A 27,952-nucleotide genomic window follows, 5' to 3' on the forward strand; every position below is an offset into this window, starting at 1 on the left:
TATCCACCAGACAAAGATGGAAACTACCGGTTACCAAGTCAGCCGATGTCATGGGTTGCTCGTTCCTCCTTATCATATTTTATAAGCGACTTGCAGGTAAACTTACAACTAACTTAAACGTAAAACAACTTACGCACAAATTACCACTACCCCTGCCCTTCCCACCCCCCATATAACCACCAAACCCCACACGTAGGTCACGGATTGAGATTAGTAGCGGAACCGGAACACAAAATCCTCCTCCTAGACTCAACTTGGCAACGCCCTTCATAAGGTGGTTTTGCTAAGACCTTTCAAGTATCCTTGCTTTTGACTGGATGAAATATGCCTTGTGTATGTTTTCCCATCATCTGTTTGTCAACGTGCCTGAAGAAAACATAATGCTCCCGTTTCAAAGCATTGGATTTGTACAAAGGAAAACGTTGCTTCTCCATAAAGAGAAAGAAAAAGAGAAAGGCAGAGCTGCGTTCGTGTTACAGAAGCAGAAGTCGAGACAACGTTCAACTTACACAACTACTTCAGTCTGTGTTACTGATGTGGGTCACTAAACAAAGACAAAATGGTATAAACGACGCGTGATTCAGCCTCTCTCTCTCTCTCTCTCTCTCTCTCTCTCTCTCTCGTTATGAAATACTGCTCCTGTTGTCATATACCTTGTGATCCAGATTCTTTCTTTAGGCGATCGTCTTAAAGCAGATTCCCTGACCTGCTGTCATCTTTAAATTCACACCTGTTGTCGTAGGCTGAATGAATTATTGAATAAAACCGAATGATCTTTTTTCATCATATAAATGGGAAAATAAGCTGAGAACGCTGCAAGTCACTCTGATGCCATTTCCTTGACGTTTTGACTCAAGTTTGTTACTGCATAATGGGACAAATTGCTAGGAGAAATTCCGGCTTGTTGTTTTCCTACACATTATATTATGTGTGTTGAGCAAATGCACAGGCGTGCGTGCACACATACAACACGCACACGCACCTGCACACACATATATATGTATGCATATACTATACATATAGTACTTATATGTGTGTAGCCTTAAAAGAAGAATACATCGTCTAATACACACAAGCCAAGTAAAAACATTTATGTTAATAAATGGGTGAAAACGCCTCCACAGACATAACCTCCGCTGTTTTCACAAAGGTCTGTGAGAGTACTCAGAAGAAGAGCAGCTCAGACGCACTTTTGCAACATACCGTGACCTGCATAATTCGTGACGTAACGGCGCCTACCAAGATCGCATAAATATGAGGGTAGAGTTCTACATAAATTCTTTGTCAGTTACGTTTTCAGCATGACAAGAAAACAAGTGAAACATGGACCGAAGTTTCTTCGGCGCAATCGAGTTTTCTGTACACCGTATAACGCTGTATGAGCTGCAATTTGGTATGTTTGATGATTGGAGGGTGGATGATCAACGTACCAATTTGCAGCCCTCTAGCCTCAGACATATAGCCATCTTAATAGTTTCCTTTTACAGAAAACTAAAACTGTGGTTGAAATCACACATAAGAATCGTGTTCTTTGGATATTAAGTGAAATGGCGGGAGCGCCATTACGAATGTAATACAAACCCGGCGAAATTAAAATGTGATCATTCCGTTATCTTTAGTTTTTATGACTTTGATCAAATAATAGAGGACGGGTGTTCTTGCAGTCCGACTTACCTGCTACTTGTGTTGCAAGGAAGTTTGATACTTTTTCCCAGCACAGCTAATTTAAAATTTCATTTGGCGATTGTTTTAATAAGTCACAACTGATGATCATATTTCAGTTAAGGTCGATAAAATACTTTTATCTGTTTTAGATGCTGCCTCTCTTCTTTGCCTCTTTGGTATCCGACCGCTTTTGTTTCCTTAAGGCCTGTTCACACTAGGAACCATTGTTTGCAAACAATGTTTCCTGTCCAGACCTCAGTTGCCGTCTGGATGCATACATACATACATACATACATACATACATATATATATATATATATAGACATTATACATGTGTATATATACATACATATAAACACAGAAACACTAGATGGGTGGGAACAAACATACGGTAAAAAGTGTTTGCAAACATTTTGCAACCTTTATTTCCAAACAATGTTTTCCTAGAGTGGACAGGCCTTTAGTCAAGTAAGGGCCTCTAGTTGCCTGCTCCATCGGCCTTCCTGCGAAAACATCGAATATAAAAAAATAACGTATATATCTCTGGCGAACAATAACCCCGAACACTGCTGCAGGCGATGTGCAATATGCTTCAAGAAGTGTCATTTTCATGACACAATTTCAAGATTCACACAGAAAGATTAGCGTTCTTTATGCAGAGATATTGGTGTTGGGTAGAAATAAATGGTTATTCCAAAAGAAATTGTTACCACAAAATTTCAAGCCATATTGCTGCAGGCATGAATCTGAATTGGCCAATGAGTATAACAACCAAAGTAAAATATATATATATATATATATATATATATATATATATATATATATATATATATATATATATATACATACACAACACACACACACACACACACACATATATATATATATATATATATATATATATATATATATATATATATATATATATGCAGTAGTCTGGCAACGACTTCCTCTGCAAGGAGTCATCGCATTCTAACTCGATCAGTGGAATTCGCAAATCATTCCCGATTGACGAAAGGTAACTGAATCGACACGAATTCCCCCCAATTACATGACGTGGGGACCGGAGAAGCCTCCAAACCAATCCCCCACCCCCTCCCTTCTCCCTTTCCCCCTGACCCCACCAGATCCCTACCCGCACATTTGCAGACAGACTTAACTTTTGGGATGAGTTCGTTGCATTGCAGTTACTTGTGGGTGCGCAAGCTCTCTCTCTCTCTCTCTCTCTCTCTCTCTCTCTCTCTCTCTCTCTCTCTCGTATCATATATAAGGAAGATAGACGAAATGCAATGAGAACGCTTGACAAAATTCAAGTGGATTTTTAGGTCGTCCTTTGGTAACTTTACATCAAAAGACACGTCAAGCTTTGAGAGAACTGACGGGTCCTTCGATTCCTCACGGAAGAATTGAATTGGATATAGGATCTGGGCCAAAGGTCATGTGCTGGGACTTATGAGGTCATTCAGCGCTGAAACGGAAATTGACAGTAAAGGTGTGAAATGTATAACAGGGGGAAAACCTCTCAGCTGCACTATGAGTCAACCGTTAGGCGAGGGTGGAAAGTAAGATGAAGAAAGAGAATATGGAAGGAGCTACGATAAAAAGAACGAAAGGGGTTGCAGCTAGGGGTAGAGGGGACTCAGCAAAGAAGCATAAGTAATGATTACAGTGCACCGCTTGACGTGCAATGACGGCACTAACTCCATACGGGACCCTGGTCCTCACGAAAGTGGGTTGGATTTATCTGAGAGAGAGAGAGAGAGAGAGAGAGAGAGAGAATAAACCTGTTACTTGTTAATTAACGAAATAAGGGTCAACGCGTCTGGCCCAGATAGGGTAGTATCTTTAAAAGACAGCGGAGGGTCAATTGTATTACAATGGTATATTTCCGACCGAGTCTTCAGTGACCCTCCTCATATCGGTGTGGTCACTAAAGTCTTCGTGATGTTCAAGAAAAGGTCAGTGCCTGGCCTCGTTTAGGGATGGCACTGAAGTGGTGATGCTCAGTTTTGTAAGGACATGAAGAGGGATGGGCCGTCAGTGCACCTCACAAGGTGCACTGTAGGCAATACTTAAGGTGCATTGTAGCGTTCCTTCGGTCCCTAGCTACAACTCCTTCTATTACTTTTTCTATACCTCTGTTCATATTCTCTTTCTTCAACCTTACTTTCCACTCTCTTCTAACAACTGATTCATAGTGTAACTGTGAGATTTTCCTGCTGTTACACCTTTCACACCTTTTACAGTCAATTTCCGTTTCAACGCTGAATGACCTTATAGGTTCCAGCGCTTGGCCCTGGGTCTCGATTCTATATTCTGTTCCGTTTTACGAAGATTCTGTCAGGTGACTGTAAGTTTCTGGATCATTGGATTAGATTAGACTATGAAATTTAGGTCTTCAGGACCAAGCGCCGGAATCCATTAGTGTTATTCAGCGCCCTAATGATGAGTATCTAAATTAGTATGATTACTTATGAATAAGTGAATTATAAGTGTTCAAATATGAACGTAAACAATTATGAATGATGATAGATAAAACCAATAAAAAAATAAATGATTAAACTTTTATATTTAAGAATATATATTTATAAAATGAATGACTAAAATCTTTACTAAATAAACTAAAATTATATCTCATCAAAATAACCAGATTCTTTCAGATAACCCATAAGGTTATCTACTTCAAGACCATCATTTAAAATGTCTAAAATAGTCTTCCCAGCTATTAAGTACTTTACCCTAAGGCGATTAAGTCTAGGACAGTGCACTAGCAAGTACTCAACGGAGACCTGAACATCACACTGAACACAAACTGCAAACTGGGGCACTGGCTCCGCCTAAAATAACTAGGGGTGAAGCGGGTATGGCTAATCCTAAGCCGTGTTATGGTGATTTCGAATCTTCTGTTACAATTAACACCTGAACTCCAAAAATCAATACTTTTTCTAATATTTCTGTCCTTCCTATTTGTGGATAAAATGGGCCAAGTCCATCCCTGCTGCCATTTCTTACGTTTGTACCTTCTAATGACTGGATGCATATCCAAATGTGCCACCTTATTAGTTAAGAAATCACATCTTGCAGCCTCCTTTGCTACACCATCATCCAATTCGTTCCCTTCTACACCAGTGTGCCCAGGAACCCAACAAAACTGAGCCGATTACTGGCGAACAGAGAAATAAAAAAAAAAGTAATTCCTGAGCCTTTTGAATTAAGGGATGGGTAGGGTTAAACTTCTTTAGGGCTTCTAAAACATTCCCTGAGTCACTATATATAACTGTGGATTTAAATTTCATATCAGATGCGAGATTTAAAGCATCAACTATGGCTGTTGCTTCAGAATGAATATGGACGAGGAGTCTGGTAACTTTTTTATCCAGATTCCCCTTTACACACCATTGCATAGCCAACGCCATCTTCTGATTTTGATCCATCAGTATAGATTTTCCTGTCATTTATATGCTTCTCATCATGCTCCAAAAACTTGTTTCTGACTTCTTCCGGACGACCTTTCTTCTCTATCTCTTTTGTGCATACATCTATTGCTGGAATAAACCAAGGAGGGATAGCAGGATGTTTAACTTATAGGATCTTCTGTGTTTTTATATTTTCATCCTCCAGTTCACCCAGCTGTCTAATTTGAAATGTTGTTGAAGATCTACTAAATCTAAAAGGACTTGAATCACACTGTTTCAAGGTCTCAAAAGAAGGAAGGATTCTCCCTAGTGCTTTTCAGCAGCATGGCGTATCTCACACCTAGATCGTGCCTCCTTAGGTCTAGTGGTAGCTGACGGGTGTCTACGTAGATACTTTCAATGAGTGAAGTTCTAAATGCTCCAGTGCAGATCCTTAGCCCCATATTATGCACAGTGTACAATTCCTTAAGTTTAGTCTTTGAAGCAGATGAGTATACTTGGTAGCTGTAGTCTAACTCAGATAAACATACTGCATTGTAAAGCGTTTACAACTATTTCTTATCAGTACTCCAATTAAAATTAAATGCTACTTTTAAAATATTTAGTGATATCTTCACTTTCACTTTTAACTGGTCAATATGATTATTCTAAGTGAGCTATTCATCAAAGACCATGCCTAAATATTTTACTTCAGTGGAGTAAGGTAAAATAGTTCCATTTAAGGTAAGAGTTGGAATGGTTTCCTTAGTTCAGTCTTGGAGAACCGAACAGTGACAGTTTTTGATTCGGAAAATCTAAATCCTTGCTCATTAGGCCACTTGCTTACTTTATCGATGGCTCTTTGCATGAACCTGCTAGTAGAAAATGCATCATATCATGTGCAGTACAGAGCCAGATCATCTACAAATAAAGAGCCTTTTACTGGTGATGGTATATTCCCTAATACATCATTAATGGCAGTAGCAAAGAGGGTGACACTAACACACTACCCTCAGGAACTCCCTCTTCTTGTAAGAGAGGTCGTGATACACTACTTCCAACTCTTACCTTTATATATCTTTCTGATAAAAATGAATTAACATATCTGATAATTTTCCTTTAATGCCCATCTTGTACAACTTTTTTATGATACTAGAGCACCATGTGGTGTTATATGCCTTTTCCCAATCAAAGAAAGCTCATATTGTTTGGCTCTGTTTAGCAAAATCTTGTTGTATTTGGTTTGAGAGCTAACCAAAGGGATCCAAAGTAGATCTACTTTACATAAAACCAAACTGGAATGGAGAAAGCAATTTATTCGTTTCTATGTGCCATACAATTCTAGTGTTAATCATCTTTTCCATCTGCTTACAAACACAACTGGTGAGAGCTATTGGTTTGTAGCTGCTGGGTAAAGAAGGATCCTTGTTTGCTTTCTTCATAGGGATGATTAATGATAATTTCCAGCTCTCACGAACAATACTAGTTTCCCATATTTCATTTACTATATATAGAAGAAATTTCTTTGACTTTTTTGGGAGATGTTTCATCATTTCATAAAGTATTTTATCCTCATCAGGGGCTGATGCTTTGGTATTGTGCAAGGCATCTTTGAGTTCTTGCAGTGTAAATTTTGCATTATACAGTTCAAAGTTATTTTCACCTAAATCAAGAGGAATCTGGGCATTTTTAATGTCTTGGAATTCTCGAGAATAGTTCTCACTACTCGATATTCTCGAGAAATGTGCTCCTAATTTTTCTGTGACCCTGTTTGGTTGGGTAATTAGGTCACCATTTATCTTAAGGGTAGCCAGAGGTTCAGGGATAAACTTGCCATTTAGTTTTTGTTTTTTCTAAATCGTTTTTGATGGCGTTTTTTGAGCTAATGCCATTTATGTGGCACATCTACGACTCTCTTTTTGCCTTTTTAAAATATTTAGTTTGCTTGGACACAGCAGTTGGTAAATAGCTTTGGCTTGTGCGGTTCCACACCTCTTATACTTTTTTATAACATTTTCCAGTGATCTTTCTCATATTACTGCAGGTTTTGTTCCACCAAGGAACTGCTGGTCTGTAAGGCTTTCCTTTCGTTGTTGGAATAGAGGCAATTACACTGTTGATGGTAGTGTCATTAAAATATTTATATTCCCCTAAAATGGAAGGAAATAATTTTACATTCTTCTCCATGAGAGCAGACACGCTAAATTTCTTCCAGTCTCCTTCATCTACCTTCCAATTAGGAGGTGACTCAGACGGCTGATTCTTAACCGATTTTATGTGAATTGGGAAGTAGTCACTCCCATTTGGATATTCATTAACTGACCATTCATAATCAATGTAAATATTAGATGAGCAAATGCTCAGATCAATAGCCCTGTAGGTATTGGAGTAGATATTATATATTAAGACTCCATTATTAAGTAGAGTGATATCATGACCATCCATAATACCCTCCAACATCCTACTCTTTGCATCTGCCATGTTCCCATTCGAAATGGGGTTGTGAGCATTAAAATCTCCAAGGAGGAGGAACGGAGTAGGAAGGTCGGAGTAGGAAGCTCGTTGATCGGTAAATGAATATCATTATAAGTGAAATCCAATTAGTAGGAAGATAGATGGAGTAGACTGTCATTTGCTTGTCTGAAATGAAAGGCACTGCTACAGCTTGGAGATGAGTATTAATTGATAGCAAGGTGTTGCAGCGACTTATGTGCAATAATTGCTGCACCTTTAGCTCTATTTCCTATTGGTGGTGGAGAATTATATATGCTGTAATTTAATCAGGATTATGGTGTGTGCTTCCAAGCTTAGTTTCCTGGAGACACACAATGCCTGGGTTATAGTCATGGAGCAGTACCTTTAGCTCTTCACTCCGAGCCCTGAGACCTCTACAGTTCCATTGTAGTATTGAAATGAAAACTATTTTTTGGGCTTGGTGGAAGGCCCTTTACATGGAACCTTCTCATTTACTCTCTTCTGTTCTTGAGTGTTATCTAGTGATGATTTAGAAAGGACTGGTGTTGATAGGTTTGGTTTACATCTGTAAATTTACTGGGGCCATTTTGCTTCCCTTTCTTGTCAAATTGTTTCAATTCAAGCTGGGGTTTTTGCATTGAGCTTAGTACTTCATACCTATGACTAAGTGATGCAAGTTTAATTGGATTTGACGGAAGAGAGGATGAGGGGGAACGTCTCCTCTTTTGGTGCGTTTGCTCCTCAGTCATCATTAAATCAGGCAGTGATGCAGCCTGAGGCAATTCCTAGGTGGTTGGGTCTAGTGCCATCTTATCCTCTGTGGAGGCTTGCACTCCAGCCCTAGCAGGCCGAGCACCTGACCGAGATGGCTGGGCCACAACCACAGGAGTTGATGTACCTGCTACATTAGAGGGTGCTGCCACTGCACCCCTAGTGGTGGGTAGGGGTAGCGGCTTAAGAACTTGAGCATAGCTCCTAGGTTGTTGCCCTAAATGTTGTTTTGCAAAACCAATACTTATATGCTCTGCATTGGCATTTTTTGGTGTGGACAGTTCAAATTTGTATATTTCACAATTTTTGTATTGGATTTATGTTCCAGTTGACAATTCACACATTTTCCTTTTCTATTACATTCATTATCATGATGGGAACCAGAGCAACTTATACAAATTTTAGCATTTTCGCAGTTTTTTGATGAGTGGCCAAACTGAAAACTATGATAGCACTGCATTGGTCTTTGCTGGAAAGGACATACTCATACCCTTTCATTTTCAAATATGACATGAGAAGGTACTGCAGAGTCTACAAAGGTTAAAATGTCCATGTTGGCAATAGCTGCCTTTTTAACTTTCCAAATCGAAGTGGGGCTCATTTCTAGAATTTCTTCTACTGTCATGTCATATAGGTCTTTATCAAATAGTACTCCTCTCCCATAACTAAAGCTTAAGTGGGATTTGATCTTCGTAATCATTTCATCACTTTTAATGTCCAACAATGTCAGCATATATGCTTGGGTTGTGAACCAAGTTATGGGAAACCAGATAGAATGCCGAGAGTCCTATCCCTAGAATCAGACCTGGAATCCGTGGTCCAGCCCTTAAGAAGAGTTCCGCCTGGTAACTCTCAGGTCCGAACATTATCGTTCTGTTGATGGTCCCACCACAGTTCCCACTATTCAGCTTCAGATATAAACCCCTTCCCAGCTATGATATCTTTTTCTATTTATCAGGTCCAATAAATTTTACAAAAAGTGGAAAATTCCACAATTTTACTCCAAATAAATACACACGAATATACGAGATTCTTGGACTCAAACCCGGGAACTAATTCCTGGGGTTCAGGAGCCCCCTCACCACGTCAAGGTGGTCCCGTATAGATGGGGAGTTTGGGGATCATGACATTTAAACAGTAGGACTTCTGACTAAATTACTGATGTTTCCTCCCGAAGGGAATAAAGCAATAGCAAAAAAGGAGTCAACAAGATACTTCTTCCGGAAGGACCCACCACATCCCAAACAGAGGCAGCAACAGGAAACGTGAGGGTCTGCCAGTTTTTTTCGGCTGTCAGCCGGCCCTCTCCGGACGGTTGTCGATTCTGTCTGACAGCAACTTTTCTTTATGTCAAGAACGAGTCGTTTTCTTTGGTCTTCGTGTGTTACGTAATCTAAATAGAAATTCATATTATTCTATAGATTCTGTCCAGTAACATGTCATTTTCTTTCCCTGGGTCTGTCATGAAACGATATATACATACATACATACATACATACATACATACATACATATACTATATATATATATATATACACACACACACACACACACACATATATATATTATATATATATATATATATATATATATATATAGATATATAATACATACATACAATATATATATATAATATATACATATATATATATACCATATATACATACATACACGTATGTGTATGTATATATATATATATATATATATATATATATATATATATATATATATTACATTCACTGAATCATGAAAATATGGAATGCGATGAATATATAAATAAAGACAAAATCCACGAAGGAAAGTGAAACAAAGTATATATACCGCGAGGCCATTGTTTCACTTTCCTTCGTGGATTTTGTCTTTATTTATACATACATAAACGTGTGTATATACATGTATATATAAATAGATAAATATAAATATATATACATATACATATATGTATATATATATATATATATATATATATATATTATATATATATAATCATATGAAGAAGGGAATCGCAAGAAGGGAATTGAAAAATATCAAGAGGTAAAGTAATAAAGTAATGAATTTAAATCAAGTAAATGAAACGTACGCTGTATACAAAGAGCAGATCAAGAAGAAAAGATTCATGCTGAATAATTTTAAAAACCTAAATTGAAAATATCAGCAAAAGTACATCACAGAAATAACAAGAACAAAAACATATAAGCCAAAAGTAATCCGTGTACACCTGGACTTTGAACTAAGCCATAATTCGAAATTAATTTTAACTTGAACTAAACCTTTACTGATATCGATTACTGAAATACACATCGCCTGCCGGCTGCAGCTTAAAAACCTTTCTTTTTTCAGAGATGATAGGACGTACAAAAATGACAAAAGGAATAAGTACAAACAATAAAAGACAACACAAACGAACAAGAGGTGCACTTGTGTACACAAACAGCTCTTGTATACAATCCATCATTGCGCCTACATGTATTGGCCAAAGGGTACACACAGGTATCAGTCCTGTGATGATCACAGCACATGCATTAACACACACAAACACAAACACACACGCACGCACACACACACACACACACACACACATATATATATATATATATATATATATATATGTATATATATATATATATATATATATATATATATGAATATATATATTTCATTTTGAGAAGAATTTATTTATTTACATATTATTAGAAATATGTAAATATTTACATAAATAATTACATTTACATATATATAGTATGAAAAAAAAATCTTTATGTAAACGAAATGTAATCAGAATATTTAACTTAACAATGAAATTATATAATTTGATAATAGGAGACTTCTTGCATTCAAATTTATTAACTGGTTTTTAAGGATTCGTGTTGAAAATTTATCATTACGCTGTTTATTAACAAACAGCTGACAGCTGAAAACAAAATCTTCATTGTTCATACAAATATATGCAAATCTCGAAAGCTGCGAGAATATTGGTCCGCTGGTCAGTGTCGTGGAATACCATTCTGATGGCGCGGATTCGCAACTCCCAAGAGCGATGAAAAATCACTGGCTCTGTATCATGATCAGTTCCTGCTGCAGTGTGGGGACTGCGGTGGGAGGTTGAAACCAATGTTGTTAAGAAGACTGAATTTCAAGTCAATGGCCCTTGTGTGTTTGTTCCATGTGAATAGGTTTCATCTATTCAAATAATGATAATGATATAGCAATAATAAAATGACACTGTAGGTCATATTAAGAGGTATATTCGAGTAAAAAGCGGGCACTCCTAGAATTTCAAAATTGAACTATCTTCTTTCATCTTGAACTTGATAAAATATTTATTATTAATAACTCATCACCAATATCAAGGAAGGTTGCTGTTTTGTAAGGGTCAGTAGAAACCTTATTGGAAACTACTATTACTCATGGATATATTGAATTAGCAACGAATAATATATCTCTAAATCTACATGCATTTATGCATCAAAATCTACTCTCCAAGGGATTATTTTCAGAGAATTTTGACTCATAAAAATGCAAATATAAATTAGCAATGCTAGGGCTACACGGATCACTTTTTTGTTCAAAAACTTGTATTATCAAATGTAACATAGTTTTGGTTGATAAAAATTAAGCATTTTGACAAAGCTTTACAAATAGTAATTTTGCTATTTTGATGGTATATTTACAAATTGTAGAGAATGTATACACCTTATATAAGGCTACAATGCACTGAAAAAAGTCCTTATATGGTAACTTGGTCTACAGAGAAGGAAATCCAAAGAGAAAGAGAGAGAGAGAGAGAGAGCATCAAATGACCAGATTTATAGGATCACTGTTTCATACTGAATCGATTCGAGTATTCTAATATGATTATTATCTGTATTATAAATTACAGCACAAAGTTTTCCCCAATTAAGTTGGGCATAATATTTTTAATAGTGCAATGAATAAAGATATGGAATGCATTGCTATTTATTAATTAGCACTAAGCAAGCAATGCGTGGAGAGGCAAATGGGGAGACAAAATCCACCACGCTTTCCAAAGCGACCTCCTTTGGAATTCACTTCAACCTTAGGTGACCTCTTTTTTAAGACAGTTTCCCGGATATTTTACCTGGTGTTCAGTGCTGGTCATTTCTCCTCATTAAAACGAAAAGCACTCTCTGGATATCAGAGTTCAGAGTGTACTTACTGCGCCTCTGTCATCTAAGAAGAGCCAAGAAAGTTGTAGATATCTTGAAATGATGGAGGTCAGAGGTCAGCGTTATTAAGGGCGAACAAGTAAGAAATGCGCCGGAGTTTCTTCGGCTCAACTATGTTTTCTGTACAGCGTGTAATGATGTATGAAACTCAGCCACAGCCCCTGAAGCTCTCAACCACAGCCCAGTGGTGGCCTGTGTTGCTGACACCTATAGCTAAATTAAACATAAAAAAAAAACTGCTGATGCTAGAGGGCTGCAATTCGGTATATTTAATGATAAGAGGGTGGAAGATCAACATACCAATTTGCAGCCCCCTAGCCTCATTTGTTTTTAAGGTCTGAGGGCGGACATAAAAGTGTGTGGACGGACAGATAAATAGCCATCTCAATTGTTTTCTTTTACAGGAAACAAAAAAGAAAAGATACGCACGCAAAAGGAAAGGACCATTTCTCTGAAAGAATCCTAAGGGGAAGAATGACAGGCTGCTAGGTCTAGCGGGAGACGCTCAAGTGAAACTGGTTTGGACGTCTCTCACCCGTCTAAGCAACACCTGCTCAAAATAAGCAACATCTGCTATAACATTTCCTCAACATCTGTCTCATTATCTAACTTTCCGTTCATTTTTATTCAAGTCATGAGAGAGAGAGAGAGAGAGAGAGAGAGAGAGAGAGAGAATAGCATTCTATCATTACCGAAAGCTCTATAATTTTTATCCATTTTTTAGGTACAAAGTAATCGTCTGACCCGACTATTTCTGAAGAACACTGAAACGACCCCAGAAGAAGCAGAGCGCACCTAACAATTGTGGAAATGGTCTCGTGAAACCATTAAGCCAATGGAACCTATTCTGGGTGATATTCGAAATTGCGTTTCGTGACCTTCCAATACAGGTCAAGAACGACTATGCTTGCAGGAATGAAGGTTGTCATACACAATGTATGCCATAGATTTTAAAAGTAGAAACATAAGACAGTCAAATTTACTGGTGAACAAAGAAAAGTTTATAAAATGAAAAATGGAGAAACAAATGTCATGATACAAATCAGGGTCAAAAGTACAAAAGTAGGTCTATACTTAGGCCAGTAAGATGATACCATTGTGCTTCTTATTAATTCTCGGGGTATATTTTCTAAAGCTCGTTACACAACGCTCCTCTTGGAGAGAATGAAGCACCTCCCACCCAACCCCCAAAGGAAAAAAAATGAAAGTTTGGTATTATCATTGATTTATCTTGAAAATCCCCGCTTCAAGATCCAGGTAATTTGGCCTTTCGAGTACACTACTATTATTGTTCAACAGTAAACGAGAACTAAAGGCAGGTCTACTTAACAGCGCTTTCTCTTGCTTTAGTTTCATTCAACTGTTGATGGCATACGGAGGATTGTCACGTGATGTCACTTAGATAGGTTACCTCATAATAACAATAACAGCCACTGACATCAAAATATTTTATTAATTATCTGTAAGAAATCGCTGTTTCCATGTAAGAGGTTGTGAGGCTCCCGAGAAGTTTCAACAAGAGCAGCAGTGCCATGAACAGCAGAGCAGATCCAAAATCCTAAAATGATCTTCAAAACACAACAACATGAAGCCGCGATTCCCCCGAGTTGCCAGTAGCAAGTTGTACCACTCCAGCACTTGGGTTCATTTCTACTTGCCGCAGAACTATCACCCTTACATTAACTGTTCATAAGAGCACTAATCTCTCTCCACAATGAGGCGCTCGTCGACGCTAAGAGGGCTCAATATACTGGAAGCAAGCAAAAATACGCTTTAAGCACCGATACCTAAAAACTGGTATTCTTTTTTCTATTCGGAATCTTATCTTATTTTGACGCAACAAAAAACGACACAAGCATCGAAGGGAGTTATAAACCTTATGGCGTGAGACTTAAAGTTTATATTACCGAATTTATTGAGCGAAATATAAGACGAAAAAAAGTCACCCAGAGCACTTTTACAGAATAGGTCTTTATGAACATACCTTATACGAACGTTAATCTCTTACGAAAAAACCAATGCTCGTATACTTCGCCATCTATTTGCTGCACCTGACAGAGCAGCAAAAGGATGTGAGTTACTTAGATGCTGGTGGTACCGAACGGTATTCTTCACATGGCAACATAACAGGTACTTTCTGTTATTTCCGTAGACCGAGTCTTACGCTCTCAAGTTAACGTAACGTGAACTCTATTCCTTTAGCACGAGACATAACTCACATGGTAACATTACACGGATTTCGTATTGATGTAACTTGAGTCTTTCAAAAAATTTTATAATATTGTTAATTTTGGAAATCGATGCAATATAATGAAACAAACACTACTCTCGCATGTATAAAACAAGGAATAAGGTTCCAATAAATGACAGTGGATACATTTACCCAGCCCCACGAAAAATATATCAATAAATGATGCATACCATGAAAACAAACATCCCCTCCATGTATAAACAAAGGAATAAGCGTTCAAAAATGGACAGTGGATACATTAACCCGAGCCCGACGAAAAATAATCTAAATAAATACCATGTTTAATCCCAATGTGACCCTTCCGCATTGAAGCCTTAAATGAATTACGCCATTACGGACAATACAAGGGCTAATTACAGTAGACCCAGAGTGCCGTTTTGCATTCAACGACAGCTCTATTACGCTGAAAAGGATGCTTCGGCGTTTTTAAATGCATTAATAGGCTCATCAAAGGATTCGGAAACGAAAAGCAACAACAAATACAATGCTTTATTATTATTATTATTATTATTATTATTATTATTATTATTATTATTATTATTATTATTACTTGGAAAATAAATGTGTGCTGTTTAAGGTTACGATTATATATGTATGTATATATGTATGTATATATATATATATATATATATATATATATACATATAAGAAAAGGGATAGTTGAGTATTAAAAATAACTGATTCTTGATTGGAGGTGTCTCAGAGTATGTCCACTTATGACTGGGAGAAGCTGGGTATAAACTGACCACCTCCTTTCATTGAAGATGAAGCACTCGACAATTATGAACTTCTCAAAGAATCCTTGTCTTCCGAATGTGATTGCTATTCTGCTCAATACATGTTTATAATAGTGGGGTCGTTTGCCATGAATACGTACAGTATATTATAATAATATAATATATATATAATATATATATATATATATATATCTACATATATATATATATATATATATATAATATATATATATATATATAAAATACAGATTAGCTGTAGGATTGCGATAAATGGAACACATTCCTCACGATGAAAATATTCATGAAGAAATATATATATATATATATATATATATATATATATATATATATATATATATATATATATATAGAGAGAGAGAGAGAGAGAGAGAGAGAGAGAGAGAGAGAGAGAGAGAGAGAGAGAGAGAGAGAGGAGAGTTGGGTTCGGCACGTGAGAATTGAGAATGATGTGGCGAAGGCCCCAACCAACACCTCACCATCCCTTCCCCCCCTCCCCCTTGAAACCCCTCCATCGCCTCGTTGCATAACACAAGGTCATGTGTCGTTAAAGGCTGAAAAGACTGGCCTTTTAATTCACCACCAGGCAGTTTTGCTCCATTCGGAAAACTGTCTTTTGTTTTCTTATATATTAATTCTATATCATATTCTCAAGTAATTTTTGTATTCGTAAGTAGCTGAGCTGTCATTTCATTAAAAAAAAATAAAACTAAAAAATCTCAATATTCTGCAGGGCTTTCTGACAGTCGACTAACTTAAGGACTGAATTATTACCATATTTATTTATGGATTTCAAAAACATCCTGAACAGTTTTTTTTTTCTTTTGTGCAGATAGCAAGGTATATATATAGCTTGGCTGGTAGGTAAGATGGATGACAGAAGAGTGAGGTGAGAGCAGTTTAAGCTGCAGTTAGCTAGCTTTACGTAATAGCAAAGAGAAGGAATTACAGCAGGATCTCCGTCATGCGCGTTTTGCATCTCGTTCTTACTTTCTTAACTTTTTGTATACGACAGACGAATACGGACAGATGACGCCACCCTATTTCCAGAAAACTGACACCTGCCCATTTATTGAGTGGGCCACGAGCACCGAAATCTGGCAATTTTGTGTTTACTGATACAACAAGGCGTGTTTCGACCTCCTGCTTATGCGGGGCACGTGCTGAAATCTACGGTCAAATGGCGTTCTTTCACCAACGTAAATTTAAATAAATACGCTATATTTTATTAGAAATAACTTTTCTCTTCTGTGTAACATCCACATTACTTGTTTTTTGACATTTTCATTCTGATAAATAAATCATAAATGTCCTATCCTAAACTTCCTTTATCTTTACCTCACATTACCTCAATGTGAAACACCTTTGTCAAAACTTTTTAGGCTTTCCTACCCCCCAAACAGATAAACAACAACTAAGTAAATATTACGCGTTCGAACCTCTCGTTGCTGAGCTAGCTTTGTGGGCATCTTTGCCTCGCAGGCCACACAGGCTTTGACGAGCGTGCTGGGCATCAGGAACGAGGCACGAGTTTTATTTTAGCCCTGAACGAGACGATACTTTATAGTCTTACCTTTAGTTCCCCGTCCTCTCCGACCTCGCCCTCATCTTCCAATAGTTGCTTAGAAGAAATGGTACTACTCACTTTCCTCCGCTGAAACCGAGAAGATATCAAAATTGTTACTCTTATGACAGCTGCAGATGAGATTGTTGTAACAGTTTGTTCATTTGTAAGCAAACGAATCATAATACAAAGTCTAGCTTTCGTGTGACCCTACAGAAAAGGAGAGGGGTCAGTGACAATACTCCTTTCATGTTCGCAATGAGATATTTTCTCTGCAACAAACCAACTGAAGCGAAGTTATTTAGGGCCTCATGCCTGTTATGTGTATGTGTTCTAGGTTTAATAAGATACATCCAGAACAGATAATGGCAGTAATATGTAGATACCTATATATTCATATGACCTTCTCAAAGTAGTTAAATTGTGGACTTCTCCCAAAATTTAACATATTATCGCCTTTACCTGTTCTGGATAAAGCTTATTAAACTTAAAACATACATACACATAACAGGCATTAGCTACTCCATACATTACTTTCTCTCAGCTTTAGTTGGCAGGGGAGACCAGATGCAGAGAAGTGAATTGTTTTGCAGTTGTAAAAATTTTCTGAAAAAAATTCAAAGGGTAAGACTTTTTCTGTATAAGAAAGTGTAAGGCAAGAGAAAGGTAAATAGGTTTCTTCATGATGCTGCAGGAGTTTTAAGGTGCACCAACTCCACTGACTTCATTGGAGGAAAGGGCAAGATCCAATGTTAACATTGTCCATTGATTTCCGAATTACAGTTACGGTTAAGGACACTTTCCCCTGCAGAAGCCACTTTCTCTATATATAACGTGATGTTTCTACCTATAATCCCTCTTTCCAAGGCTTCCTATGCCGAATGCACTACGGAAATTATTTTCCTAGACAATTTCCCACCGTTTTCTCCTCATTTTCCGAGACCGGGAAATATATGACGTCAATCATTGTAAGATATCCAGTGGAATTATCTGTGGACGCTCATTCTTGGCCAATGGCTGTTTTTCTCAAAAATCTCAAACAGTTCTCTTCGTTGCCGTTTTCCGGAGGCCAGCACCATTGCCAGCCACGAGAAATATGGTTGAGCAGTATCGCCCTCCGAATTAATGTTGCCTACGATATTATTTCTCTTAATGAAATAAATAACTGAAGGGATTATCCTCTTTTTCGGCTGTACGTGATAGTTTTTCATGAAAACGTTTTCGGTTATCTTTATTTTCAAATAGTTGTCTCTCCAGATTACATAGTGTTTCCACACACTTCGACATTATAAGTTAATACTTCGACATTATAAGTTGTGACTTTTAATTCTCGGTATACTTTTACTCGTGCGTATATTATTAGCTCAAATTGTATACTGCTGACCGCGCATTCAATAAGCTATAGTTTTGCATAAAAGTTTACTTCGCTCACGCATTGACTAAACCAATTTCATATCATTATTTAACGGCAGCTTGTGACTGCATCAGTGAAAAGGTCCAACAATGAAAAGGAATTTTATGTTCATAATTCGCAGCCAATGAATCACTGAGAGGCTCCCAAAATAAACTCGTAAATTGCGCATTGGAAATTAAAATGTACATTTCAGCGATATGGAAATCAAAGCGCTCTCTCTCTCTCTCTCTGCCACATCAGTATTCAGTTCATTTCCATGCGACCCGAATTTATTCCAGACCTTTAATTCATTTGATTTCATTCTTTTCAAAACGAATCTCAATTTGGAAAACTGGCCGAGCGACCTTATGGGCTTCAGACTTACATAATTATCTAAGGCTTCCGAACCATTCGTTCAGAGAGAGAGAGAGAGAGAGAGAGAGAGGTGGGGGAGATTATGCCAAGTAAAAAAAATTATAATCCCACAAAATAAGAGGCCTCAAATACAATCATGAGACGAAAGAGAGTCATAGCATGTTATGTAAAACCACGAGATCATATAGAGCAGCGCCTGTGAAATGGCAGGAGTTTTATGGGTGCGGAGGGGAGCTTGGAGGAAGGGAGGGTGGGTGGGGGGGGGGGGGAGGTGTCCCGCAGAAATCGCTATAATCCTTTAAGCCTTTGGGGACTGGTGATAACGCTTGAGCCTGCGAGGTACAAAGAGGACTCGAGGTTTAAGCCAAGAAGCAAAAGAAAGAGACCTAGGCCTACGATTCTATCATTCTACAACCATGAGGCCTCTACCCAGCGAACCCGAACTTCTCTATAGTAACCCATGAAAGGGCGCGGATTCTTAGGAATCAGAATAAAAGTCAAAGTAAAAAAATAAAAAGATCCCCGTAAGTTAATATAAATGGCTGGAGTCCGGCTATGATGACACAGTAGTCCGGATTCGATGGAGCTGCCGAGTAAGAATCCCGTCGTTCCAGAAACTGAGTTGTTATGATGCTAAAGAAGACTTGAAGATAATTCCATTCTTCTTCTTTTGATTATCATTTTTTACTCCTCTAATCCTATAGCCTGTATTTTTTAAGAGACAGAAAAGCTTAACTTGTCCTTTATAATGAAGCCCAAACTCTCTTTTTTACCTCCTCTTCTTGTTCCCTTGAACAAACCTGAACTGACGAAAGGGTATCAGGATATCTGTCCCATCAGCGTCTGCTATTAGTTAATTAATAAGAGTAAAGATCATTTCTATAATTTTAATCACGTGAAAGCCATACTTTAGGATTGGAAATAGATCAGCCACTTGACCATCTTCTATTAATAAAGTAGAGCGAACGAGAATGAAAAGAGAGAGTTTTCAAGGGAAACCTTTTCCAAAAGGCCAAAGGCGAGAGAAGCAGAGTTATCACGTTCAAGACACGTGGCAAGATACAGCGTAACACCCAAGACTCGTGAATGGAGTAACTTTAAGCCACAATAATTATGGTGCTGTATTATGAAACATTATAAAAAAAAATATCTGCTTTCGAAATCCGGATCATAAGCAGAGGTCGAGGCTCTGGGACTGGCCTCAAATGCGTTATCTAAGACTTACATAAATGAGTCTGTCGTGACATCAGACAATAATCGGGCGGTTTAGTTGCCATTAATGGTCCTCATATCATACGGAACAGTCAGCCAACAAATATTTCAAAGAGCTCCTAACTAACACGAATATTTAACTACTGGAAATCAATATTTACAGGAAAAAGCTTTGCCGTAGGTGTGAGGAAACTCAGCAGTCAATTTTAAGAGGTGTTTCTGACCAAAGGGGGGGAGGGGGGGTGGGGGGCAATGTGGAAACTGAGCCTCATGAGCAAAGTTAAGTATATCTTAAATTTTCCAGACCACTGAGCTGATTAACAGCTCCCCTGGGGCTGGCCCGAAGGATAGATATTTTTACGTGGCTAGGAACCAATTGGTTCATAGCAACGGGACCTACAGCTTACTGTGGGATCCGAGCCACATTGAGAAAGGAATTTCTATCACCAGAAATAAATTACTCTGATTCTGCGTTGGCAGAGCGGGGTAGTCGAACCCGGACCCCGAGTTTAGTAGTCGAGCACGTAACCGACTCGTCCAATGAAGTAGTCATGATCTATGGCAGAGTCATAACTATCCAGGACACCTTTACAGGTGACGCGTAAAGGTTACAAGGACTTACAAGGATTAGGATGTCTCAAAGACTTGTTAGTCCATCCGAGGAGACATCGCGTGCTCACTTATCTCTAAAATTTCCGTAAAGTGGGATCCTACCGTTGATACCGCCTCTTGGACAGTGGCAAAGAAGTGCAGAGGATCAAAAACGATTGGGATGAGATCCGGTGACGATTCAGAAGAGAGTACAATGAATTGAACTGAATATAGAATTTAGGCCAAAGGCCAAGCACTGGGACCTATAAGGTCATTCAGTGCTGGAACGGAAATTGACGGTAAAAAGGCTTGAAATGCGAAACAGGAGGAAAACCTCGCAGTTGGAAGAAAGAGAATATGAAAGAAGGTACAATAAGGAGAACTAAAGGGGTTGCAGCTTCGGGCCGCAGGGACGCTCAAAAGAATCTTAAGTAATGCCTACATTGTACCGCATTAGGTGCATTGACGGCACGGGGTAGAAACAAGTATAAGTTTACTAAGAAAGTGTATTAAAAAATACACTTGATAGGTCATTTTACAGTACAATACATATACAATATATGTAATTTGTGTACAGAATCAACAAATATACAATTATATTTTTTATAGCTCAACATACTTGAATTTACTATGTATATACATCCATAAACCTTTAAAGACGTCTGAAGTGATTGACCACAGAACGAAAACTGACCATAACGACAAGTAATAAATTTAACGCAACCGTCGAAACACGCCGAAGGAAAGATGAATAATTCCTCTAATAACGAAAAACCAGTAAATTTTTTTTTTCTTATTTTAAACAACTGCTGCTCCATCTGCAAATGCGTGCATACATTATAATAGTGTGTGGGACGAACGTGGGTGTTTGCTAGAGGCGTCTCTCTCTCTCTCTCTCTCTCTCTCTGAAAATACATCTGTTATTTCTTACATTCCTCATTCACTCTATAGATAGAAAAAAGCTAAATTATATTCAGTTGCTCAACCATTAACAAATGTATATATTTAGCGACTATAAATTTGACCGATTGATACGATTATAATGTTGGCTTAATAATGAGACTAAGTTTATCTATAGACGAACCGCATTAAAAAGGAATTTCACACGATTCTGATAACCCATATCCGAGTTCGAATCGACGGTTCAGATCTCACTGGCACTGGAGCATAAAAAGAAACGCTCTTCTTCTCCCTTAACCGCCGGAGGAGATCGCCACCCGTGACGTAACCAGCTAAACAATCATTTTATTGTGTCGGTTGAATAAGCATTAAGTACTCGAGTGAAGCGATAACTGTTTAATAGGTGCCTTCAGCACCTGTCAGCCGAATAATCTGAGACTTGTGTCAGCTGTAACTCTTGCGATGTTGTTGAGGCTTATGACAACCCTCCCTTGAAGATCAAAACAAGCAAGCAAGCAGCCGCGTGAGGACCGAATAAGACTAGAATTATCTTGGTAACTATTTATTCGCGCCTTCCGTAGTCGAAGTATTTCGTTATCAAATACGCATACATAACATACACACAGGAGGAGAAACCCAGCATACTTCTTCTTGGGGTCGAAAAAATAAAAATAAAAAGTATCTCGGCACAGCGAGGGGGCCAACACCGGTGTGCATTTACTCACGTGATTAAACGGGCTGGTAAAAAAGATCTGAGTATCTTAAAAGAAGAGAGATCATTCTCTGTTAACGCTATCAACGAAAATGCTGCTAAAACGCCTCTTCGGAGTATCTATGGGCCTTTCAAAACTGACATGACATTTGGAAAGAAAGTGTGTTGTAGTAGTAGCCATACGACTGACTGGTTCTTATTCATGAAATTCAGGGAAATCCCCAGAGGTGACGAAAGTTTGATGAAGCGCACGTGTACAGGGAAAGAAATGGCAAATTTGAACTGACTACTTCATTCCAAATTACATTTATGATACATTATATATATGAATGCGTGTGTGTGTATAATGAACAAATTAACATATGCTTAAACGCGCAGGGAACGGATGTGTATTGTGGATTTAAATGAAGATCACGGCCAACAAAGAACGGGGCTTATGATTTCGTTAGGCCTACGATTTCTGTTAGGCCTACAGATGTTAGCAAAGACTTCAGTAGGCCTACGAAGATATTCCGCAAAGAGCCCATATGAAATTATGGTGGCCTTAGCAACGACAGACGCCGAACACTTTCATAATCATCTCTGCCTAACCCCGATTATTGTGTTCCTGGTTATTAATGAGCGTGGCTTTCTTTAAGAGTCGTCTTCTGACACACTCTCCCCAACGCGATAGTTCTTAATCTTTATTTCTATTTCCTTGCCTTTCTTTTTGCAGTCTTTCTGTTGTTCCCGTATTCAGTTATTCCAATTGTTTTAGATGAAATTCCTGAGAGGACATGAAGCAAAAAAAAAAAATAATAAATAAAATAAAAAACAACTCTTCAGTGTATGCGAAGGATCACCTTAAAAACCATTCTTGTCAAGAAGCAAAAGTGTCGTCAGAATCATCACTACCAGGAGCACCATCAAATAACTCTGAATGCAGGTCATCTCAACGTTTTCGTAGATGCGCAGAAAGAACTTGATTAGATTCTGAGAGTGTTCTCTCTCTCTCTCTCTCTCTCTCTCTCTCATTTTACACCAGATTTCATGTAACCCACACAACCTTGACTTTTCCCTTCATACTAAATTGTAACTTACCTCAGGGAACCTTTCAGTCAGTTTAAAACTTTTTGTTTCTTTTTGGTTTCTTGAACACCGAACCTGCATCTCAAGAGGGAAAACACAAGATCGATTAACCTAACCAAGGAGCTCCCTGCCTCTACAGATACGTGTATGTATGTATGTGCTTGTGTCTTTGCTGTAATTTAATAGCGTTGGATAAAGTTTAAAGGACCCTTCTACAAAAATTCTGGCTTATTCTGTAAATGGTGTTTGTAGTGGCTTTTCAAACTTCACACACACACACACATACATACTTACATATATATATATATATATATATATATATATATATATATATATATATATACACATCAGAATTCATAAACACGTGTGTATGGGAACACAGAGAGTGAGAGAAAAACTGGGGAGACAACTTCTAGAGCTGTAAATGTAATTCACGTAGATATAAAACTTCGTTGTTGGTCGGATATTAATGCCTTTGGTTTTGCACATCAATTTGGAATCCTTTGAGGTTCAACGTTCTCTACCATTGCATGTGGTGTTGATGGAATGGTAAGAGAGTCCACCACTGCATGTGGTGTTGATGGAATGGTAAGAGAGTCCACCACTGCATGTGGTGTTGATGGAATGGCAAGAGACTCCACCACTGCATGAGGTGTTGATGGAATGGTAAGAGACTCTACCACTGCATGTGGTGTTGATGGAATGGTAAGAGAGTCCACCACTGCATGTGGTGTTGATGGAATGGTAAGAGAGTCCACCACTGCATGTGGGGTGTGAATTGTGGAGAATGGGTAAAGAGAGGTCCACCACTGCATGTGGTGTTGATGGAACCACAATGGTAAGAGAGTTACCACTGCATGTGGTGTTGATGGAAGGGTAAGAGACCTCGACCATGCATGGTGTTGATGAAAAAAATGGGTAAGGGAGAGTCCACCACGGCATGTGGTGTTGATGGAATGGTAAGAAAAGCTCCACCACTGCATGTGGTGTTGATGAATGGTAAGAGACTCCACCACGCACTGTGGTGTTGATGGAATGGTAACGAGACTCCAACCACTGATTGTGGTGTTATGAAAGGTAGCTCCAACCAACTGCAATGTGGTGTTAAATGAAATGTAAGAGGTAAGAAGACCTCCACCATGCATGTGGTGTTGATGAAATGGTAAATAAGAGAGTCCACCACTGGAATGTGGCTGTTAATGGAATGGTAAGAGCTCCACCACCCCTGCATGTGGTGTTAATGGAATGTAAAGAGACTCCACCACTGCATGAATGGTCCGTTGATGGAATGGTAAGAGACTCCACCACTGCATGTTGGTGTTAATGGAATGGTAAGAGGCTTCCACCACAATGCATGGTGTTAATGAAATGGTAAGAGAGTCACCACTGCATTGTGGGGTGTTAATGGAATGGTAAGAGAGTCCCCCACCCTGCATGTGGTGTTTAATGAATGGTAAGAGAGTCCACCACTGCATGTGGTGTTGATGGAATGGTAAGAGAGTCCCACCAATGCAGTGTGTTAATGGAAGGTAAGAGAGTCACCCCTGCATGTGGTGTTAATTGGAATGGTAGAGAGTCCACCCCTGCATGTGGTGCTTAATGGAATGGTAAGAGAGTCACCACTGCATGTGGTGTGATGGAATGGTAGAGAGATCCAACCCTGCATGTGGTGTTAATGGAAATGGTTAAGAGAGTCCACCACTCAGTGGTGTTGATGCGAATGGTAAGAGACTCCACCCCTGCATGTGGTGTTGATGGAATGGTAAAGAGGACTCTACCACTGCATGTGGTTGTTGATGGAATGTACGAGGACTCACCACTGCATGTGGTGTAATGGAATGGTAAGGAGACTCTACCACTGCCATGTGGTTGTTGATGGAATGGTAAGGGACTCCACCACTGCATGTGGTGTTCAACAGAAATGGTAAGAGACTCACCACTGAATGTGGTCGTTGATGGAATAGTAAGAGACTCCACCACTGCATGTGGTGTTAATGAACGGGTTAAGAGAGTCCACCAATGCATGTGGCGTCTAATGAATGGTAAAGAGAGTCCACCACTGCATGTGGTGTTAATGGAATGGTAAGAGACTCCACCACTGCATGTGGTGTTGATGGAATGGTAAGAGAGTCCACCACTGCATGTGGTGTTGATGGAATGGTAAGAGAGTCCACCACTGCATGTGGTGTTAATGGAATGGTAAGAGAGTCCACCAACGCATGTGTGTTGATGGAATGGTAGAGACTCACCACTGCATGTGGTGTTGATGGAATGGTAAGAGACTCCACCACTGCATGTGGTGTTGATGGAATGGTAAGAGACTCTACCACTGCATGTGGTGTTAATGGAATGGTAAGAGACTCCACCACTGCATGTGATGTTAATGGAATGGTAAGAGACTCTACCACGAGACTCCACCACTGCATGTGGTGTTAATGGAATGGTAAGAGATTCCACCATTGCATGTGGTGTTAACAGAATGGTAAGAGACTCCACCACTGCATGTGGTGTTAATGAGAATGGTAAGGGAGACTCTACCACTGCATCGTGGTGGTTGATGGAAATGGTAAGAGACTCCCACCACTGCCATGTGGTGTTGATTTTTGGGGAATGGTAGAGACTTTTCCACCATGCATGGTGGTTGTTAATGGAAATGGGTAAGAAGACTCCAACCACTGATGTGGTGTTGGATGCGGAATGGGTAAGAGAGTTCACACCAACTGCAATGTGGTAGGTAATGGAAATGTAAGCGACTCCTACCACTGCATGTGGTGTTGATGGAATGGTAAAGCGACTCCACACTTGCATGTGGTGTTAATGGAATGGGGGTAAGAGAGGTCCACCAACTGCATTTGGGTGTTGATGGAATGGTAAGAGAGGTCCACAACTGCATGTGGTGTTGATGGAATGGTAAGAGAGTCTACCACTGCATGTGGTGTTGATGGAATGGTAAGAGAGTCCACCACTGCATGTGGTGTTGATGGAATGGTAAGAGAGTCCACCACTGCATGTGGTGTTAATGGAATGGTAAGAGACTCTACCACTGCATGTGGTGTTGATGGAATGGTAAGAGACTCCACCACTGCATGTGGTGTTAATGGAATGGTAAGAGAGTCCACCACTGCATGTGGTGTTGATGGAATGGTAAGAGACTCTACCACTGCATGTGGTGTTGATGGAATGGTAAGAGACTCCACCACTGCATGTGGCGTTAATGGAATGGTAAGAGACTCCACCACTGCATGTGGTGTTGATGGAATGGTAAGAGACTCCACCACTGCATGTGGTGTTGATGGAATGGTAAGAGAGTCCACCACTGCATGTGGTGTTGATGGAATGGTAAGAGACTCCACCACTGCATGTGGCGTTAATGGAATGGTAAGAGACTCCACCACTGCATGTGGCATTAATGGAATGGTAAGAGACTCTACCACGAGACTCCACCACTGCATGTGGTGTTAATGGAATGGTAAGAGATTCCACCATGCAGGTTTGTGGTGGTAACAGAATGTTTTAAGTAAGAGACTCCACCACTGATGTGGTGTTACAGAATGGTAAGAGACTTTTTCCACCACTGCAGTTTTGGTATAATTTTTTTTATTACTGGTAAGAGACTCCACCACTGATGTGGTGTGATGGAATGGTAAGAGGACTCACCACTGCATGGTGGTGTGTTGGTTGGATGGAATGGAAGAGATCCCACCAGCATGCAATGTTGATGGAATGTTAAATATACCTCCACCACTGCATTGTGGTGTTTTTTTCTGAATGGTAAGAGACTCCACCACTGCATGTGTGGTGAATTATTGGATTTGAATGGTAAGAGGACTCCACCACTGCATGGTGGTTGTTCAACCAGAATGGTAAGAGGGACTCCACCACTGCATGTGGTGTTACAGAATGGTAAAGAGGACTCCACCACTGCATGTGGGTTGTTACAGAAATGTAAGAGACTCCACCACTGCATGTGGTGTTAACAGAATGGTAAGAGACTCCACCACTGCATGTGGTGTTAACAGAATGGTAAGAGACTCCACCACTGCATGTGGTGTTAATGGAATGGTAAGAGACTCCACCACTGCATGTGGTGTTGATGGAATGGTAAGAGATTCAACCATTGCATGTGGTGTTGATGGAATGGTAATATACTCCACCACTGCATGTGGTTGGTTGTGAATGGAAGGAAGAAATTCACCACCAATGGTGTTGGATGGAATGGTAAGAGATTCACCACAATGTGGTGTTGATGGAATGGTAAGAGATTCACCACAATGTGGTGTTGATGGAATGGTAAGAGATTCACCACAATGTGGTGTTGATGGAATGGTAAGAGATTCACCCTTGCATGTGGTGTTGATTCGGAAATGGTAAATTTTTTTTTACTCCACCACTGCATTGTTGGGTGTTGGATGGAATGGTAAGAGATTCACCCACAATGTGGTGTTGATGGAATGGTAAGAGATTTCCCACAATGTGGTGTGATGGAATGGTAAGAGTTCACCACAATGTGGTGATTGATGATAAAAAGATTCACCAAAATTGTGGTGTTGATGGAATGGAAGAGATTCCCACAATGTGGTGTGATGGAATGGTAATCTACTCCCACCCACTGCAATGTGGTTGTTGATGAAAATGGTA

At 39.1% G+C, this 27,952-nt stretch overlaps 1 protein-coding gene across 1 annotated transcript in view; it reads right to left on the minus strand.

The window, feature by feature from the left end:
• LOC135201925 (uncharacterized) overlaps window positions 1-27,952 on the minus strand; it is a 292,895-nt gene that overhangs the window by 134,381 nt on the left and 130,562 nt on the right. The window contains exon 3 of the mRNA XM_064231220.1: window positions 17,073-17,153. The gene's annotated coding sequence lies outside the window, so the exon portion shown is untranslated. The remainder of the gene's footprint in view (window positions 1-17,072; window positions 17,154-27,952) is intronic.

This window comes from Macrobrachium nipponense, chromosome 23 (genome assembly GCF_015104395.2).
Source record: "Macrobrachium nipponense isolate FS-2020 chromosome 23, ASM1510439v2, whole genome shotgun sequence".
NCBI classification, from domain to species: Eukaryota; Metazoa; Arthropoda; class Malacostraca; order Decapoda; family Palaemonidae; genus Macrobrachium; species Macrobrachium nipponense.